Source organism: Anabrus simplex, chromosome 9, assembly GCF_040414725.1.
Source record: "Anabrus simplex isolate iqAnaSimp1 chromosome 9, ASM4041472v1, whole genome shotgun sequence".
NCBI lineage: Eukaryota > Metazoa > Arthropoda > Insecta > Orthoptera > Tettigoniidae > Anabrus > Anabrus simplex.
In genome coordinates this window covers 45,600,231-45,620,812 of record NC_090273.1, presented here as the reverse complement: position 1 = coordinate 45,620,812, position 20,582 = coordinate 45,600,231, and positions in this window count along the sequence as shown.

Below are 20,582 nucleotides of genomic sequence, written 5' to 3'. Positions count from 1 at the left end.
CTGACTTGCTCGACCCATGTTTTAACGGGCTTAAAACATAATTCGCATATTTTATTGTATAGTGCAGCAGTTAACCTTCAATACCGATGTGTTGTTGTAGGTGTGATCTGTGGGTTTTGAAATGTCACAGAAGCGATTTGGATAAAGTGTACAAGAAAGAAGGGACGTTACGCTTGTGTAAGAATTGTAAGATCTGTTCAGATCATTTCCAGGCCAGCGACTTTAAAAATCCTCGACTATACAGCCAAGGGTATGTTACATTTTTACTCTAATTGTACGCAAATATTCCTCAAAGCATCACTATCGACAACATTTTCAAACTTTTCTTTCTTTTATCCCTCTTCTCAGATTAAAGCCGGGATTTTATAGATTTTCTTTCTGTTAGTAGGCTTCATGTTAAGAGGAAAATTGTCCAGCTATTATACCGTAATAAATGTTAATTCATTGCATCATATGTGTAAGGAATGTGCCGATATTTTTATTGACAAATGTCTTAATGTGATGATACATTGTTTTTAAATGAGGAAAAAAGACAAATCCAACCATAAGATTTCAGGCAGGTATGCTAAAGCTAAAAAAGTAATGCATAAATGAAAGATCAAGCCATTTCACAGCAGTCCATTTCACACCTTGTTTATATGTCTAATTTCAGTCTTTGAATAATAACCTTTTAAATAATTCTTCATTCATTTATCCAGAATTGCTTTAGCAACTTCGAAGTTAATATCTCAATACCACTTTCTTTCTAGACATAATTTATTTATCCATTTCCGTATGTACATTTCCATTGATATTTGAATTTAGCGCGATTTGTTCAGGTCAAGTCACTAGGAGCGCCACCGTCGAATTGTCTCCCATTTTAGCAAGGCGAAATCCGTAAGTGTCGTGTATTGTCTCTACTGTATTTGACCATACAAATACATAAGTGAAGTGTAGGAGTATTTTTCTTACATTCTTACATGATCCTTCCTTGGTAGGAGTCACCAGTCGCTAGGAATCTTCAAGTTATACTTAGTCTAACATTAATGCAGATGACATTCCGACAAATTTGTATCATTTCTTGCAATTTCAGACTCAATTACTGTCAACAAGAACTGAAAGTCTTGTGGGGACATTCTCAGAAAGTTTTGAAAGCCTGCTGCATCATGAATTGAAAGTTCTGACATAGGCCTAAGTGTCCTCTCCAAACTTAATTTTAAACGCTTTTCCAATATTTTTCTTTGCCACACTTTGCGTCTGCATTTTTCTCTAATTGCACTCATTAAAATAATGAAAGCTGCAGCTGTATTTTCTTCTTCCTGACCCTATCCATTGTAACCTCACAAACAAATATTTTGGTGTGGACACAATGTTAAAGAAGTTTGTTAACAAAAGTTTATTTGGTGTGGACACAATGTTAAAGAGGTTTGTTAACAAAAGTTTATTAACATCTTGAGAAATGTTTTCGTTAACATTGTTTATTAACCATAACTGTCCGTTCTCAGAACGTTTTAAACTGAGTTGGTTAGTCCACACCAAAGTTAATAAACAATGTTTACGAAACAAAGTTAATGAACAATGTTAACGAAAACATTTCTCAAGATGTTAATAAACTTTTGTTAACAAACCTTTTTAACATTGTGTCCACACCAAATAAACTTTTGTTAACAAACTTCTTTAACATTGTGTCCACACCAAAATATCTGTTTGTGAGGTTACAATGGATAGGGTCAGGAAGAAGAAAATACAGCTGCAGCTTTCACTATTTTAATGAGTGCAATTAGAGAAAAATGCAGACGCAAAGTGTGGCAAAGAAAAATATTGGAAAAGCGTTTAAAATTAAGTTTGGAGAGGACACTTAGGCCTATGTCAGAACTTTCAATTCATGATGCAGCAGGCTTTCAAAACTTTCTGAGAATGTCCCCACAAGACTTTCAGTTCTTGTTGACAGTAATTGAGTCTGAAATTGCAAGAAATGATACAAATTTGTCGGAATGCCATCTGCATTAATGTTAGACTAAGTATAACTTGAAGATTCCTAGCGACTGGTGATTCCTACCAAGGATCATGTAAGAGTGTAAGAGAAATACTCCTACACTTCACTTATGTATTTGTATGGTGTATATGAGTTGCTTGCGATTCGACAGTCTATTTCGAAAAATTAATAAAAGAATTGTATTCCGCGCTACGAATTTGCGTGTTCTAATTGCGTCTTTGCGCATGTGCGAACCGAAATGTTAACGAAAACACGAAAAGTTAATGAAAAGTTTCATTCACAAATACATATATACATACATACATTATCATTATAGACTGTTATGCCTTTCAGCGTTCAGTCTGCAAGCCTCTGAGAATTTACTAAACGTCGCCACAATCCTCGATTTACAACTAGTGTTGTGGCCTCATTTAGTTCTATACCTCTTATCTTTAAATCGTTAGAAACAGAGTCTAACCATCGTCGTCTTGGTCTCCCTCTACTTCTCTTACCCTCCATTACAGAGTCCATTATTCTCCTAGGTAACCTATCCTCCTCCATTTGCCTCACATGACCCCGCCACCGAAGCCGGTTTATGCGTACAGCTTCATCCATCGAGTTCATTCCTAAATTAGCCTTTATCTCCTCATTCCGAGCTCCCTCCTGCCATTGTTCCCACCTGTTTGTACCAGCAATCATTCTTGCTACTTTCATGTCTGTTACTTCTAACTTATGAATAAGATATCCTGAGTCCACGCAGCTTTCGCTCCCATAAAGCAAAGTTGGTCTGAAAACAGACCGATGTAAAGATAGTTTCGTCTGGGAGCTGACTTCCTTCTTACAGAATTCACAAAAGTTAAAGAAATTTTGTTTATCAACTGGCTCGAAAAGTTAATGAACACGCTATTTTGTTTATTAACAGACAGAAATGTTCATGAACATTGTTCATTAACAATGTTTATTAACAAAGTTAACAAAAACATCTTGGTGTGGACGCACCTTTATGCTGTATCTTTTGAATCGACAGTGTGGGGAGTGACAGCAAAATAGCAAATACAGTATTGTATTTGGTGACAGTTCAGTATCGACACTAGGGGAAAGGGACAATCTAAATTCGTTTGTAAAACCGAAATTTGGATGGCTACGGGGCAGGGATGCCTTTGCTAGCTAGATGTAGTGTTTACAGTATGTCTTCTGGTATGGGCTAGAATAAATGTGTTACTTTCATTGACCTGTCTCAGTCTCATCCTTGGCTTTGACAATATGAAAGTGACTGAAGTATCAGTGATGCTAGTAATAAGATTCTTTATGCAGCCAGTCCCTGTTGTGAATGGTGTGAAAATATCGCTCATAGGGTCGGTTGTTGCATGCATTTCAGTGGGTTTGGCAGACTGATATGCAATAACAATGTCTGGCTCGGTGAGGAAAGCAATGGAAACTACCTCACTCCTCATTTCCCTAGTACGCCTCTTTAGCGATGCCTAGGCTGTTTGACAGCTGTTGGTGGAGCTGTGGAGAATCAAACCAGCCTTCGGGTTGAGTCCCAACATAACCACATTATACACGGGGGAGAGAAGTAAATACTGTTGTTACAGGTGACCAGGAACTATAGACAGAATTCTACTATTTAAAAATGCCTATGTTACAACATTATACAGTACAGGTTAGGTCAATAAAAATAAAACATCATATCATAGTTCACCTGTAACACTGTAACGGTCACATAACGCAAATGTTTTAAGAGAGAAAATTGAAGGTTCGAAGACTCGCTGAAAACAGACTTCCAAATATCGTAGTAACTTATTATGCAGGCAATACACAGCATTTCATGTTTGTGGGTTACTGTAGTCACGTCCTAGTTCGTGAACCATGGACAACGGCTGAGTGGTCCTGAGAGTCGGGATACCAGTTGCTATGGAATGGGAGTGGGCATCTTGGACATAATCTGAGTCGTGGCCCTCCTTGTGCTCAGGCGGCTAGGACTATACAATTTACTGGTGGTCCATAACCCATTAGAGGAGAGATCCTCACTTGGACTATGTGCAAGTAGGGCAGCATCCTGCTTCATGAATTTACTGAGCTCAGAACACTTTAAGCAAGCCTCGGACCTATGGGAGTAATGGAGTCCCACTCCCATTTGACAGGCGAGGGACTCCTTGGAAACAACTTGAATTTGATGGGGAGCTATCAATATTAATGGGGCTTATGGAAGAAAGAAGGTAGAACTGGCTGAGTCAGCAAAGAGGATGCATCTGGATGTGCTAGGAGTAAGCGATATTCGGGTAAGGGGAGATAATGAGGAAGAGATAGGAGATTATAAAGTGTACTTGACGGGTGTTAGAAAGGGAAGGGCAGAGTCTGGGGTAGGGCTCTTTATCAGGAATACCATTGCACGCAACATAGTTTCTGTTAGGCACGTAAATGAGCAAATGCTGTGGGTAGATTTGTCAGTGGGAGGAATTAGGACAAGAATTGTGTCCGTGTATTCACCATGTGAGGGTGCAGATGAGGATGAAGTTGACAAGTTTTATGAAGCATTGAGTGACATCGTGGTCAGGGTCAACAGCAAGGATAGAATAGTGCTAATGGGCGATTTCAATGCGAGAGTTGGGAATAGAACTGAAGGATATGAAAGGGTGATTGGTAAATGTGGGGAAGATATGGAAGCTAATGGGAATGGGAAGCGTTTGCTGGACTTCTGTGCTAGTATGGGTTTAGCTGTTACAAATACATTCTTCAAGCATAAGGCTATTCACCGCTACACATGGGAGACTAGAGGTACTAGATCCATAATAGACTATATCTTAACAGACTTTGAATTCACGAAATCTGTTAGGAATGTACGAGTTTTTCGCGGATTTTTCGATGATACAGACCACTATCTGATCTGCAGTGAACTAAGTATCTCTAGGCCTAGGGTAGAGAAAGTGAAATCTGTCTGCAAACGAATAAAGGTAGAAAGTCTCCAGGACGAGGAAATTAGACAGAAGTACATGGATATGATTAGTGAAAAGTTTCGAACAGTAGACAGTAAGCAGGTTCAGGATATAGAAAGTGAGTGGGTGGCATACAGGGATGCTGTAATAGAAACAGCAAGGGAATGCCTAGGAACAACTCTGTGTAAAGATTGGAAAAGGCGAACATCTTGGTGGAATGATGAAGTGAGAGCAGCCTGTAAACATAAAAAGAAGGCTTATCAGAAATGGCTCCAAACAAGGGCCAAGGCAGACAGGGATTGGTACGTAGATGAAAGAAACAGAGCGAAACAAATAGTTGTTGAATCCAAAAAGAAGTCATGGGAAGATTTTGGTAATAACCTGGAAAGGCTAGGTCAAACAGCAGGGAAACCTTTCTGGACAGTAATAAAGAATCTTAGGAAGGGAGGGAAAAAGGAAATGAACACTGTTTTGAGTAATTCAGGTGAACTCATAATAGATCCCAGGGAATCACTGGAGAGGTGGAGGGAATATTTTGAACATCTTCTCAATGTAAAAGGAAATCATCATGGTGGTGTTGCAAACAGCCAAGCTCATGGGGAGGAGGAAAACGATGTTGGTGAAATTATGCTTGAGGAAGTGGAAGGGATAGTAAATAAACTCCATTGTCATAAGGCAGCAGGAATAGATGAAATTAGACCTGAAATGGTGAAGTATAGTGGGAAGTAGAGTAGTAAAATTAGCGTGGAGTGTTGGTAAGGTACCTTCAGATTGGACAAAAGCAGTAATTGCACCTATCTATAAGCAAGGGAACAGGAAGGATTGCAACAACTATTGAGGTATCTCATTGATTAGTATACCAGGCAAAGTATTCACTGGCATCCTGGAAGGGAGGGTGCGATCAGTCGTTGAGAGGAAGTTGGATGAAAACCAGTGTGGTTTCAGACCACAGAGAGGCTGTCAGGATCAGATTTTCAGTATGCGCCAGGTAATTGAAAAATGCTACGAGAGGAATAGGCAGTTTTGTTTATGTTTCGTAGATCTAGAGAAAGCATATGACACGGTACCGAGGGAAAAGATGTTCGCCATACTGGGGGACTATGGAATTAAAGGTAGATTATTAAAATCAATCAAAAGCATTTATGTTGACAATTGGGCTTCAGTGAGAGTTGATGGTAGAATGAGTTCTTGGTTCAGGGTACTTACAGGAGTTAGACAAGGCTGTAATCTTTCACCTTTGCTGTTTGTAGTTTACATGGATCATCTACTGAAAGGTATAAAATTGGCAGGGAGGGATTCAGTTAGGTGGAAATGTAGTAAGCAGGCTGACGACTTGGTCTTAACGGCAGACTGTGCCGAAAGCCTGGAACTTGAAAATAGCTGCAATGAGTATGGTATGAAAATTAGCCTCTCGAAGACTAAATTGATGTCAGTAGGTAAGAAATTCAACAGAATCGAATGTCAGATTGGTGATACAAAGCTAGAACAGGTCGATAATTTCAAGTATTTAGGTTGTGTGTTCTCCCAGGATGGTAATATAGTAAGAGAGATTGAATCAAGGTGTAGTAAAGCAAATGCAGTGAGCTCGCAGTTGCGATCGGCAGTATTCTGTAAGAAGGAAGTCAACTCCCAGACGAAACTATCTTTACATCGGTCTGTTTTCAGAGCAACTTTGCTTTACGGGAGCGAAAGCTGGGTGGACTCAGGATATCTTATTCATAAGTTAGAAGTAAGAGACATGATGGATGAAGCTGTACGCATAAACCGGCTTCGGTGGTGGGGTCATGTAAGGCGAATGGAGGAGGATAGGTTACCTAGGAGAATAATGGACTCTGTTAGGGAGGCCAAGACGATGATGGTTAGACTTGGTTTCAAACGATTTAAAGATAAGAGGTATAGAACTAAATGAGGCCACAACACTAGTTGCAAATCGAGGATTGTGGCGATGTTTAGTAAATTCTCAGACTGAGAATTGCAGACTGAATGCTGAAAGGCATAACAGTCTATAATGATAATGTTTGTATGTATGTATGTATGTATGTATGTTCTACTTTCTGAGTAAGTATTATTGTAAAAAGTCAACAGTTACGTCATGTAATGAAAGGAGTAGGTATTGGATGATATGAAAAACAAATTTTTATTTCCAAACATTTTTAAAAAGGTGTTGCATTGGAAGAGTATTGAAACAAGGTGACTATTATGAAGGTTAACACCGGGCGAGTTGGCCGTGCGTGTAGAGGCGCGCGGCTGTGAGCTTGCATCCGGGAGATAGTAGGTTCGAATCCCACTATCGGCAGCCCTGAAAATGGTTTTCCGTGGTTTCCCATTTTCACACCAGGCAAATGCTGGGGCTGTACCTTAATTAAGGCCACGGCCGCTTCCTTCCAACTCCTAGGCCTTTCCTATCCCATCGTCGCCATAAGACCTATCTGTGTCGGTGCGACGTAAAGTCCCTAGCAATGAAGGTTAACAGGGGTATAACAAAAGTAAGGAATTTGAGGAGGGATAGAAAAATAAATACTCGATCAGTCATGCATTCAGAGCTGCCGCCCAGGCGGCAGTGTCTCCAGATTCACTATTAATTGTTTACCTAGCATTTTCTGTAACGTTTTCAAAGAACTTTAAAATTTATCGAACATTCCCTTGATAATTTATTCCAGTTCCATACTCCTCATCTTATAAATGAATATTTGCCCCAATTTGTTCTCCTGAATTCCAACTTTATCTTAATATCTTTCCTACTTTACACCTAGGTACTTAGTGTTCCCTAAGGGGAACTATCACTGCATCAACACAGTAATTAAAACTGAGAGGACTTTTCCTCTTTGTGAAACTTACAATTTGACTTTTCTCTCCCATTATCCATTATACCATTGTCCGCTGACCATCTCACAACATTGTCACAATCCTGCAACTCATTTACTACTCTGTACAGTATAACATCATCCACAAATAGCCTTTTATTTGATTCCAGTTCTTTACTCTTACCATTTATATATATATATATCGTTAGTAATCTTGATAGTGCACTTTCCTGGCCCTAAGGGAATTTCTCGTAGTGCGAAAACTGAACTTGAATATTTAGAACTTTTGAAAAGTTTGAATGTGTTCGTGATGCACAATTTACTGATACAGAAATATGTGCTTTGAAATAGTGCTAAAATTCCTTTAAATGTTCACAGAAACTCTAAGACCGTTTTTGGTAAAAACTTCCGTAAGCGGGCTGGGCATAGCGCGCCTCGCACTCCACTCGCTGTACGCACGGAGGCTTGGCGGCGGGTGATGCTGTCACCAACTGTTGAGAAAATAAATTTAAAAGCTGTAATTCTTTTATTTCTGTTTCCATGGTAGATTACCGTTAGTGTGAGATGCAATCAAATTTTTCTTCAAGGGTTTTTATTTTCTCTTCTCAACAAAAGGAAAACGTACATATGGTCTTCAAATTTGGTTTAGAATATTTACATATACTACTATTTAGGGTATTATTACCAAAGGAACCTAAAAACAGCATGTACAAGTCATTCAGATTGGATTTCAGTTTGGGCTACATATGTAGCCCACGCGAGTAATGCTGCATCTATTCCTAGCGCAAGTGTCGGAGGGTTAAGAATGCAGGATATAGAAAAGGAGCAGTCGTACAATAGTGTTGCAAAAATGTTACAGTTACTGGGCTGGGAGGATTTGGGAGTAAGTAGACGAGATGCTCAACTAAGCAGTATGTTCTAGACTCGGTGGGGAGATTGTGTGGAATGGCATGCTCAACTAAGCGGTATGTTCTAGACTCGGTGGAGAGATGGTGTGGAATGGCATGCTAAACTAAGCGGTATGTTCTAGACTCGGTGGGGAGATTGTGTGGAATGGCATGCTCAACTAAGCGGTATGTTCTAGACTCGGTGGGGAGATTGTGTGGAATGGCATGCTCAACTAAGTGGTATGTTCTAGACTCGGTGGGGAGATTGTGTAGAATAGCAGTAGTAGATGAATAAACTTATGGAGTTTTTAAAAGTAGGAAAGATCATAATATGAAGAAACTGGGGCACATATTTGTCCATAGGAAGAGGAGTTAGGGATTTGAAAAATTTACCAAAGGAGATGTTCTGTATATTTTCAACTTAGAAATAATTTATGGAAAGACTACATAAACAATTGAAGCGTCCAGGGGAAGAGGGATGAATGTCCAGTTTTATTCTGAGAAAAATGGAACTGAAAATTTAAAATGTTATAGCTTACCTCATGTAGTTTTATTTTTACTTTATGGAGTATTACATTATTCAGTGTGTCAGATGAAAAGAGTTTACACACATCAATTGATCTTTTGTATTACCGTATTACATATAGAATTTAACAAAATATTTACTGAAGGCCTAAACTACAAGGAAAAAAAATTAATGTCCATAAAATTCATAAAGTCACAAAATGAAATAACACTGTAACTTTGTTCCTTTACCACTTTGTAGGAAAAGGTTACTGATTTTTAAGACCTCCTATTGTTGGTAAGTTTTGCTGATCTTCATTTATGGTTTGGGAATTACTTGCTGTTCATAGTCTGGGTGTAGGGGCAGGTGTAAATGGCAAACCATCATAGAAAACGTGATGTTCTGGCCTGCAAAATCTTTTTAGATGTTGAAGATCCAGGTACTTATCTTAAGGCAAGGGTACTGGTGCACTGTACTTCAAGTTGGGAAGCCTGAATTCTCCAGGTGGTAAGGTCAATCATTTCCTCCTTGGAAGTGTTGTGATGAATGTTCCCAAGAACCATTAAATTTGTCTCGATAATAGAGCAGACGAGGATGTTCCCTGAATATCAACAGCTCTTTTATAGGTCTGGACTTGAAAGGGCTCTTCTTCACGAAGAAAGACAGCCCAAGAACGAAACAGCATCTGCTCCTCATACAAAATTACTTCAAATGGGGTTGGTTTTGTCCTTGAATTAACAATGACATCAATCCACTCTTCAAGTAACTGTACATGTGACTGCTGATTCACTAACCTCATGTTTGTCACATTCTAAATATGAATGGCCACGAATGGGAAAGGTCATCCTAACTGAGTTCAAGTCCTTCACTTCATGAACAGTATAATGCAGAATGTGAAAAACAGTGAAGTTCTTATTTTGGCTTGCTTCTGAGTCGCAAAATATGTGGAGATCTTGTACCTTGGTGTCTAAATAATTAAAAATGAAAAATAAGTGACAATACTTCATCTGCACCTTTATGACCACATATCTCTGTGTAAGTGTAAAACGCTGATTTCTGTGATGACAAGATGTGTACATTAAAAAAAAAAAAAAAAAAACAACGTACCTTGCTGCTTTCTTACATCTCTGAAAGGTCTGTGCTTTCTTGAGATGAAAAACATGTTGTGATAGCTCTTTCAGTTTATTCCTGATATCTTGGACAGTATCTGCATTTTCTGGTAATTTTATATCATCCTCGAGTTTCATACAGTTTGCTGCGTACTCGTCACAAAAGCTGCAAGTATCGCAGTGGGGGTTTCCGAATCTGATGTTAAATTTGGAATTGAATATGGTACGGTATGGCTCATAGCTTCAAGGATAGTCTGGGTAGGTTTCAAGGTACATATTGTGCATTTTCTTAATTTTAAGTTCAGCGGAAAAAAACATTCGGCTGGACTTGCCAAGGCTATAGTGGGAGTTCCTGCCTTTAAAGGACCCAGTATGTTCACACACAAGGTTCACTACTTCATCAGATAAAGCATGGGGTTCTCTTGCCATGTTTTCCCCGACCATCGTTATAAACATTTCCGTCGGTCAATTTTTTCTGAATGCTTTGCACTCGTTTAGCTGAAATACCATGAATTGACAAGAAGGCTTTGTAGCAGATAGGAATTTCTTGAAGTACTCCCTCTCTATCCTTTTTTTTCTTTTTTGAAAGGCATAGGAATGGGAAGGAAGCAGCCGTGGCCTTACTTAAGGTACAGCCCCAACATTTGCCTGGTGTGAAAATGGGGAAACCACGGAAAACCTTCAGGGCTGCCGACAGTGGGGTTCGAATCCACTATCTCCCGATTACTGGATACTGGCCGCACTTAAGCGACTGCAGCTATCGAGCTTGGTCTAACTATCCTAACTTTATATACCTGTAGGTGTAGCTATGTAGTGAAGCCTCATTTTTCTGTCCTGCGTGATCTGTGTCTTTGAATTTGATGGCATGAAATAAGCGAGGTTAAATATGCTGACTGTTCAACATAAGAGGAAAGAGAATTAGGTTTTTTGAGGATTTCTAATCTTTCCTCTTGTGAAATCATTTCAAAACACTTCAACCGTGTACACTGACAGTCTGGTTCCATTTCATGAGTACTTAACCTAAGTTTCGTACTTACATCTTCCATGCGTCCATACTTCATTCTTTTCTTGGCTGAAGTAATGCTTTTGTTCATCGTGCAATTCACCATCATCACTTACACATTCATCTTCCATTCTGTAGCAACAAATTTGCACAAACAGCAATTAACGTAATGAAATCATCCTCTAACAGTACAAAACACACTAAAAGCAATACAGTGACTATTGGCTGTGAATAATGCAACAAGCTGACCAATAGTGATGGCCAAACAATACCAGTGTTCGAGCGGGATCGAGCCGACCCAATACCTGCCGAGGTTCAAGCCCATTCGAAGCAAGCTCGAGCAGTCACGTGACCGAAGGCGGAGTCTGACTCCGGCTAAAGCTAGTGATGGGCAAACGATACCCGTGTTCGAGCGGGATCGAGCTGGCCCAATACGCACCGTAGTTCGAACAGGCTCAAACCTCGGCACGTATCGGGTCGGCTCGAACCTGCTCGAACATGGGTATCGTTTGCCTATCACTACTGATAACGAAGGTGCGTGCTTTCACATATTACTACATTCAGTCATTGACGTATATCTTATGGGGAATAAAGATTGCCTATAAAATTTGAAGGTTTAGATTATGAAAATATGCAATGAAAAGGACAAAGCATGTATCCATAATATTCTCCGCGTATTAAGAGAAATATTTCCTCCCAAGGCAGTACTTGTTTGCTTTGTAACGAACTGTATGTTTGGCGCAACATTATGAATAAAAAACCAAACCCCATGGCGCAACAGCCCCGAAGGGCCATGGCCTACCAAGCGACTGCTGCTCAGCCTGAATGTCTGCAGATTACGAGGTGTCGTGTGGTCAGCACGACAGATTCTCTCGTGTGTTATTCTTGGCTTTCTAGGCCGTGCAAAATTATGAATACGGTAATATTATTGTTACAATGTCATGCTTTGGGCGGCTAAGACAGCTGGGCAGCGCGGCAGGCAATGTTCTCCTTCTGTCCTCAATGTTGGGGGGTTTGAATCCACTCCTTGGGAGAGAATCACCTTTTTTGCTCATATAGAAGAATTTGAGTAAGAAAGGATTGACATCTCATCAATCATGTGCACAAATACCTATAAATATTATTATGCAGCAATGTTACTGTCTGATTGCGTGAAATATATATGAAAATCAAAAGTGACTCGAGATTTCAAGCTGTATCCTTGACCATCATTTAGGTCAATCGGTTCGGTAGTTCTCGAGCCCATCTGGAAGAAATAAAACAAGACAACATCTTATGGTGTTAAAAATCCTGACTTTACCGAGCTCGATAGCTGCAGTCGCTTAAGTGCGGCCAGTATCCAGTAATCGGGAGATAGTGGGTTCGAGCCCCACTGTCGGCAGCCCTGAAGATGGTTTTCCGTGGTTTCCCATTTTCACACCAGGCAAATGCTGGGGCTGTACCTCAATTAAGGCCACGGCTGCTTCCTTCCAATTCCTAGGCCTTTCCTATCCCATCGTCGCCGTAAGACATATCTGTGTCGGTGCGATGTAAAGCAAAAAAAAAAAAAAAAAAAAAAAAAAAAAAAAAGAAGAAAAAATCCTGACTCTGCCAGTTAACGAACCCGGGACCCCTGTGACCAAAGGCCAACACTCTAACCATTGTGCCATGCAGCCGAGCGAGAAATGTCAACAACTGAAGATAAAATATCATACATTTTTAGTCTTATAACCGTTCAAATATGTAACTGTTACGACACGTGTAATGGTTTCCTTTTTCTGTATTTATACAGCCCAACAACACATTTTAGTAGACAGTTGGTTTATTCGGGTGGAGGCATTTGTAATGAATCATCGCACAAACACAAATTTTGATTGTCTCCAATATATCGGTATGGGTCAAAATTATATCATGTACAAAAGACACGGAAATAACAGTAAAGAGGACGAACCGGTACTGTCCAGCATAATACTCTTACATATCTTTCTCAAGGTTTTTAGTAACAGCAAGGTGCTAGGTTGCGGCGCGTACAAAAGCTCGAACTTGCTCGAACTCTGATGTCATCTGTTCGAGCAGCTCGATTCGGGCTCAAGCACATCGCTACTGACCAGCTCCATAAAGTAAAATAGGACATTTGTCTGTTTTTCCATTGTTTCATCTGGATCTTCATCCATATTCCCCTGCATGCCTATTTTCAAACTGTCCAGAGCAAGGCACTTTAATTTTTTTTTTTTTTGCCAGTTGAACAGTACAAACAAATTCTACACACAATTCTGCGCTGTACTGTGGCGCCATCTCAATTTCTGTTATTTGTGGACATTCATCCTTCTTCCCCTGGATGCTTCAATTGATTGGGAATTTCAACATGGGTGACAGCCCTGAATGCAAATCATCTGTAAAGTATAAATTTTGTACAAGAACATGGAACTGAATGTACTAGGAAGAAGATTCGAGAACCTAACACACAAAAAGGCAAGTACAATCTCTATATCTTCATACGAAGATGTTTTCACATAGAGCTCAGTTGTTCTACATCCATTTCATTTTAGCCCTCAGCAAACTGATTGCTGCATATTACCTGTATTCATATTTATCTCTTCGTCCCTGTCCTTGCCCTTTGTTCATAAGGCTTTATTATTATTATTATCATCCTATTCTTCCCGTTTCAAGACTGAATATCTGACTTAATGGCCACTCGGTAAGTGTTAATGCCAACCGTCATATGTAGTGTAGCTAGAAAGCAGAAATGAACTCGGTAAGAGGCTGAGGAGAATTGAGTTTATTAGAACTGGGATGGATTGCAACGAATGCATTTTATAGAGATGTGGAGGTTATCTTTGTTCTTTTGTGTTGTGTATTCGCCTTTGTGTCTTCTGTTGATCTTTCTCACGCCGACCTCTCTTCATGTTTACTCTGGTTCCTATCTTTGTATATATGACTTTGCCACCTGTTTAACCATTTTACTGCTAATATGTTGAGCAACTATCAGAATCTTCTGCGTTGAATTTTTAAAAAAATTCGAGGGCTGTAAGTAAAGTGGTGGCATTATGAACTAACAAGTTGAATTGCATTATATTCCTTCAGTGTACAGTAGTCACCCGCAAAGTCTGTTACCTTTACCCAAATGTCGGGAAACTGTTTGGAACCATTGGCAAGGTGTTCTCTGTGTACTGCACAGAGTACAGATGCCACATCTGGAAATCGGCGGCCTCAAAGGGGTTCTTTCAACTTCGGAAATAGGTTGAAGTCACAAGGACTCGTGTCTGGTGAGTACGGAGGGTGTTCCAGGAACTCCCAATGCCACCGTTGCAATAAGAGCTTAACATTGTTTGCGACATTTTTTTTTTTTTCCTTTTCATTTTCAATCACTACTGATCTCCATTGAGATCAGTTGCCCAGGTGGCAGATTCCCTATCTGTTGTTTTCCCAGCCTTTTCTCAAATGATTGCAAAGAAATTGGAAATTTATTGAATATCTGCCTTGGTAAGTTATTCCAATCCCTAACTCCCCTTCCTGTAAACGAATATTTGCCCTAATTTGTCCTCTTGAACTCCAACTTCATCTTCATATTCTGATCTTTCCTACTTTTAGAGATACCACTCAAACTTACTTGTCTACTAATGTAATTCCACGCCATCTCCCCATTGACAGCTCGGAACATACCACTTATTATACCAATATAGTTGGTCCGTTATTGAACATTATAAATTTTCCAACTAACTCATTCCTGGTTGCTAGCATTTTGCCCCAGTGTGCTAAGTTGGGCTATTCAGTTGGTAAATAGCACACCTACCAAGACGCATGGCTAGTGCATACCGTGGAGGCCACTGCGTAGGCTACTTGGAGCCACTGGCAGCGCCAGTCCACTATGAGACACTTTGTCTCATTTTCAAACATTGAAGCCTACCTGGCCATCAGATGATAAAAGATATTGATTCCCATACGGAACCTGAAATATTTGTCCCGAATGAGTAAATTTATAATACCAATATAGCTGGTCTTTAAAATTTTGGAGATGGCATTATCTAATTTGTCCCAGAAAATGTGAACAATTTCTAGATTGTACTTATTGTGAGCATTGATTGGAGTGTGAGCATTTACCAAGGTGTATGCTTTATCAGCACTTTAACTGAAAGAGTGAATGACCTATTAGTGATAGGGATAAAGCTGATAATTGATCCAAGGACCATAAGACATGAAAAAACCAGTACTGAGATGTGGAGCTCCTTTGAGGATTTTTTTATATTTTGCTTTTGAATGCTCTGAAACCTTGGGTTTCAAATGGTACGTCGTCTGAGTAACATGTTTCTTGAATCGCAGCTATTGATATTCGATGTTTCATGAGTACATCCGTTAGATGTTTGAGTTTACCTACTTTGAGGAGTGAATTGGTGTTGAAGGTTGCAAGAAATTTGGATGCTTCGAAATGAATTTGTTTGTGTCAAATATATCAGGAGACTCTGACTTCTCCTTTGAGCATGTGGCTGCAGACTCCCTAGAATCCATTGGTCTGCATGCGGTCCGCTGAGGACCGGAGGATTGGTTACTACCAGGGATAGATTTTCCGTTTGATTTGTCCATCGTGCTTGAAGGTGATCAATTGAGAAACGTGCTTAAATTTTGGGGAAAAAGCAAGTTTTTCCCATTAGTACAACTGAGGTTGTTAGCCGCAGAGGGCCTCGATAGTCTTGGCAATTGTTTTACGTCGGAATATTCTTCCTTATGCCAACCTTCCTCTTTTAACCGGGCTTGGGACCGGCAATAGCACCATTAGGCTACTCAATCCACCTAATGGAACTTCAGGCAGTGTTATTTATTTATTCATTTGTTTATTTATTTATTTATTTATTTTTTTTTAATTCGTTAGGGCCATCTATGGACCACGGTGCTTGTGTTTTAGCTGTTTCTTGAAGTCATCGTCGTTGTTTGCCACAATTGGTGTTCTTAGCGGCTGGTTTGGCAGCTGTTTTCTTGTTGGTACCTCGAGCTTTCCTGATGGCCCAGTAGTCCTTCATTTTTCGGCTAAATTCAATCTTACGTTCCTCAGACCATTTCCTGGTCTCGTCTTTTGGTCTGTGGGTAACTTCTGTGAGGGATGTTACAAAGGATTTAGTTTTAAGAGTTGTATGATAGTTACTCCGATCAGCTATGTCGTTTTGATTTATGTGGAGTTCCGAAAGGTCCTTCTCCACTTGCTTCATCCACACGAACCCAGTAGCTTTGCCCTTGTTAGCAGCCTTGAAGATCCTATGAGATAATCTATTTGAGTCCATTCTGGATAGGTGTCCGTAAAAAGCCAGTCGCCTTCTTCTGATGGCATCTATGAGATTTTCTTGGTGTTTATATAGCTCACGATTTGGTTGATACCATCGGCTTCCATCTGGTAAAATTCTTGGTCCCACTATCCGTCTCAGGAACTTTCTTTCTTGTACCTCGAGGGCTCTTAGTGGGGTCTTCTTAGTTAAATATAGACACTCTGCTGCATAGAGGACTGACGGTCTGATTACTGCATTGTAGTGTCTTAGTTTGACATTCATCGACAGATTTTTTGAAGCATACAGCTTTCTACAGGCATGGTAAGCCTTATCTAGTTTGAGTCTCCTGTGTTCAAGAGCCATTGTTTCGCTGAGGTCCTCTGAGAACCATTCCCCAAGGTACTTTACACTTTTGACTCTCTTGATGTAGATATTATCACTGACTCTCATCTTTCCAGGGGCATCTTTGATGTTAGTAACAAACTCGGTCTTTCCTATGTTGATCAAAAGACCCGTTTTAGCCGCTATTGAGTGCAGTGTTTGGAGCTGAGTAGTAGCCTCCTGTATGTCATTTGCCAATAAAGTCAGATCGTCTGCAAAGGCTAGGCATGGTATCCTCAGGTTGTCTGCTTTAATCCCCATCCGTAATCCAGTGTTCTCTGGAAGGAATCTCATCCACTCTCTAATTATCTTTTCCAGAACGCAGTTAAATAATATACATGAGATGCCATCTCCTTGTCTCACCCCTGTTTTAATGGCGAAACTCTCCGAGAGTTGTCCTCTAAACTTTACTCTGGCTGTGGTATTGTGCAAGGTTGCTTGCACCAGCCTGTTGATCTTGTCGTTAAGTCCTAGTTCTCTTAATGTATTGTAAAGAGTAATTCTATCTACTGAGTCGTATGCTTTCTGGAAGTCGACAAATATAGCTACCCATTGTCGAGCTCTTGATTTGCTGTATTGAAGGATGGTCTTCAGATTTTGTATCTGCTCGGTACAGGACCTCGATGCTCTGAACCCTGCTTGATATTCTCCTAACTCTTTATCCAACTGTCTTGTGACATGGCGTTCCAGAATCTTGGAAAATATCTTATAGGTAACAGCAAGGAGTGATATTCCTCTGTAGTTACTGGGATCTGTTTTGCTTCCCTTCTTGTGGATTGGATGGATAATGGCTGACGTCCAATCATCTGGGAGCCTCTCACTAGTCCATATGTCCAGAATTACTTTATGTATGCTCCTGAAGGTGTGTTCTCCGGCATGTTTTAGCATTTCTGCTACTATCCCGTCTTCTCCAGAAGCTTTATTGTTCTTGAGTAATTTAATTACATCTCTGACTTCTTCATACGTTGGAGGAGGGATAAACTCAGTATTGGGGTTAGTTGGTTCTGTAACTTGGAGACGTTCAATAGGTTCTTCTGCATTTAAGAGTCCTTTGAAGTAGTTAGCTAGGGTCTTGGTACAATCGCTGTCATTAAGACACAGCGATCCATCTGGTCTTTGGAGATGTAAAGCAGGGGAAGCGAATTGGGTTGTTTGTTGCTTGAGGCCCTTGTATAGATCTCTAGAGTTGTTCCTTACAAAATCCTCCTCTGCTTGCTTAATCAGTTCCTGGTTGTGCTTCCTCTTGGCCCCTCTTATGATGCTCGACGTAGTTTTCCTCTGTGCAATGAAGGCTTGTAAATTAGCTTCGTTCTTATGTACATTCCATTTGATCCACGCTAGCCGCCTAGCTTCTATAGCTTTATCACATTCGCTGGACCACCACGGATGCTTGTTCCCTTTAGGTCTATTGGGGATTGTTTCCTGAGCCGCTACTGTTATGGCATCCCTAAGTTGATCCCATTTTGTAGATGTGTTAATCCTGTTGGTATTATGAATGGAGGAGGAATTCTCTTAACATGAGTAATTATGAAGTAAACATCAATTACATTTCAGTAGCCACAGAAAATTTTTGAAAATATTCTGAGTGTGACAAGAAAAGACTATAATATTAAATCCCTCTCTGGGTGGGTGCTGTAGAATAACATCCATGCTATTCCCTGCCTGTTGTAAGAGGTGATTAAAAGCGACACCAGAGGCTCTGAACTTTGGAGTGTGGGTTGACTACCACGGAACACTTAGCTGAGTCCTTGCATTGCTTCCATTTACATGTGTCAGGCTCCTATCTGACCTCCCTTGGCCAGTTCATATTCTTTTCTGACTCTGACGGCATTATGTGTTTGAAGCATAAGGGTCTTTCAATTTCAAGCCCTTTGGCTCTTGCTTTTCTTTTGCTGTTACTTTCATTCTTCAAAGTGTCTGACCTCTTCCAATTTTCTTTCTGTTTAGTGTTAACAGAGGACAATTGCCCAGTTCTACTTCCTCTCAGTTGCTGCCACCACCAATATAGTATGTAAAAAGTACATTTCAAATGACTTATTTAATTTAGATCTTTTAGATCTTATATTCTCATGTGTAGGCCTACTGAATGTTTTACAACTCAGAGCAAAATTTCCTAGTTAATTAATTGATGAATTAATTTTGGTACTCTTACTTTGCGATTGGTCACTGACATATTCCCATGAAATGGTCTACCTCTGTTTAAGTATGAGCGTGAACACTGATTATACTAATAAATTAAGTGTAATTCAAGTGTACTTTATGTATCCCTAAATAGCAGCTCTTTTCAGGCACACTCCCAATAGAGGTGAGCTACATGTACCATTTTAACCACATACCAGTCGACCTGCCTTTCTTAAATTTCTGGCAGTACCGGGAATCAAATCTGGGCCACCAAGGATGGCATCTAATTGTGCTGACCTTTATCCTACACAGGCAGACTATCCCTAAATGATCTGGACTGATTATCTGCTGAATTTACTGGATATTTACAAAATATTATACTTCATAGGGAAGGAATAAGCAAATGAATTAATAAAACGTAAGTCCAAATAACACAGTTTAGTACAAACTAGTATGGACTTTGCAACAATTCTGATCATTCATTAGAAATCACACAAAGTTGGAATAGACCCTGGTTCATACAAGTTTGATAATTGCAATGTCTGGGCATTTAAAGAAAGTGGAAGAATGGAAGAAAGGAAAAATATATTAATTTTCATCAAAACTCATTGTTGATTGTTTGTAGTTTTTCTCAGAAGATAGGTAACATTCCATGCTTTACAGATAGCCATATTTGTCCAGGGGCTAAAGGACCTGGGTGGCAGAAAATTAACCATGTCCATAAAACTTTTTTTTTACATCGCACCGACATGGATAGGTCTTATTGCAACGATGGGGTAGGAAAGACCTAGGATTGGTAAGGAATGGGCCATGGTCTTAATTAAGGTACAGCCCCAGCATCTGCCTGGTGTGAAAATGGGAAACCACGGAAAACCATCTTCAGGGCTGCTGCAGTGGGGTTCGAACCCACTATTTCCCAGATGCAAGCTCACAGCTGTGAGCCCGTAACTACAAGGCCAGCTTGTCCGGTTGTAAAACTTTTAAAACAAGTTTGGATTTTCTTTGGAAAGGGATATTTTCCAACATGCATCTGGGAAACTTTTATACTGTGTTAGGAATATCTGTTTACAGTTAATTTTCTGGAAGATTCTAATTATTGTCAAAAATCAGAGAAACTGATCCTGATGAAATTCACAAATCAGCTGATAAATTGCTAAAATAAAAAAATTGCCTGTCAGATATTGAAATATTTGTAACAAAATGAGGAACATCGTTAACGTATTAAATGCACTCGAGGCCAGAATATGCTTTGATGTGGTTTCCTGCCAATTATAATATGCTCTTTAATGCTGCTGAGTTAGATCAGGTCATTTCATATTCTTTATCATAGAAATTTAGGGCTGAAAAGATGATTTGGATCAAATTATGTTTTGTGCATTATGGTAAACAATTTAAGACGTATTATGTTCAAGATCATGCTCCAGTGTATTGGCTTCAAAACAATGCATCTGTTAACATTGACATGTTTGTTGTCATTTTTCCTGTGCGATGAAATTTCGTTTTACACCCAGAGAGGGTTTTTGGTATTGTAGAAAATTATCTTCTTAAGTGCTCTGACATCGTTTCACCCGTGGAATACCAGGAGATCTATCAGTCTGTGGGTACTGTAAAACATCTAGGCAAAGAATGGGTTGTAATAGACTACAAG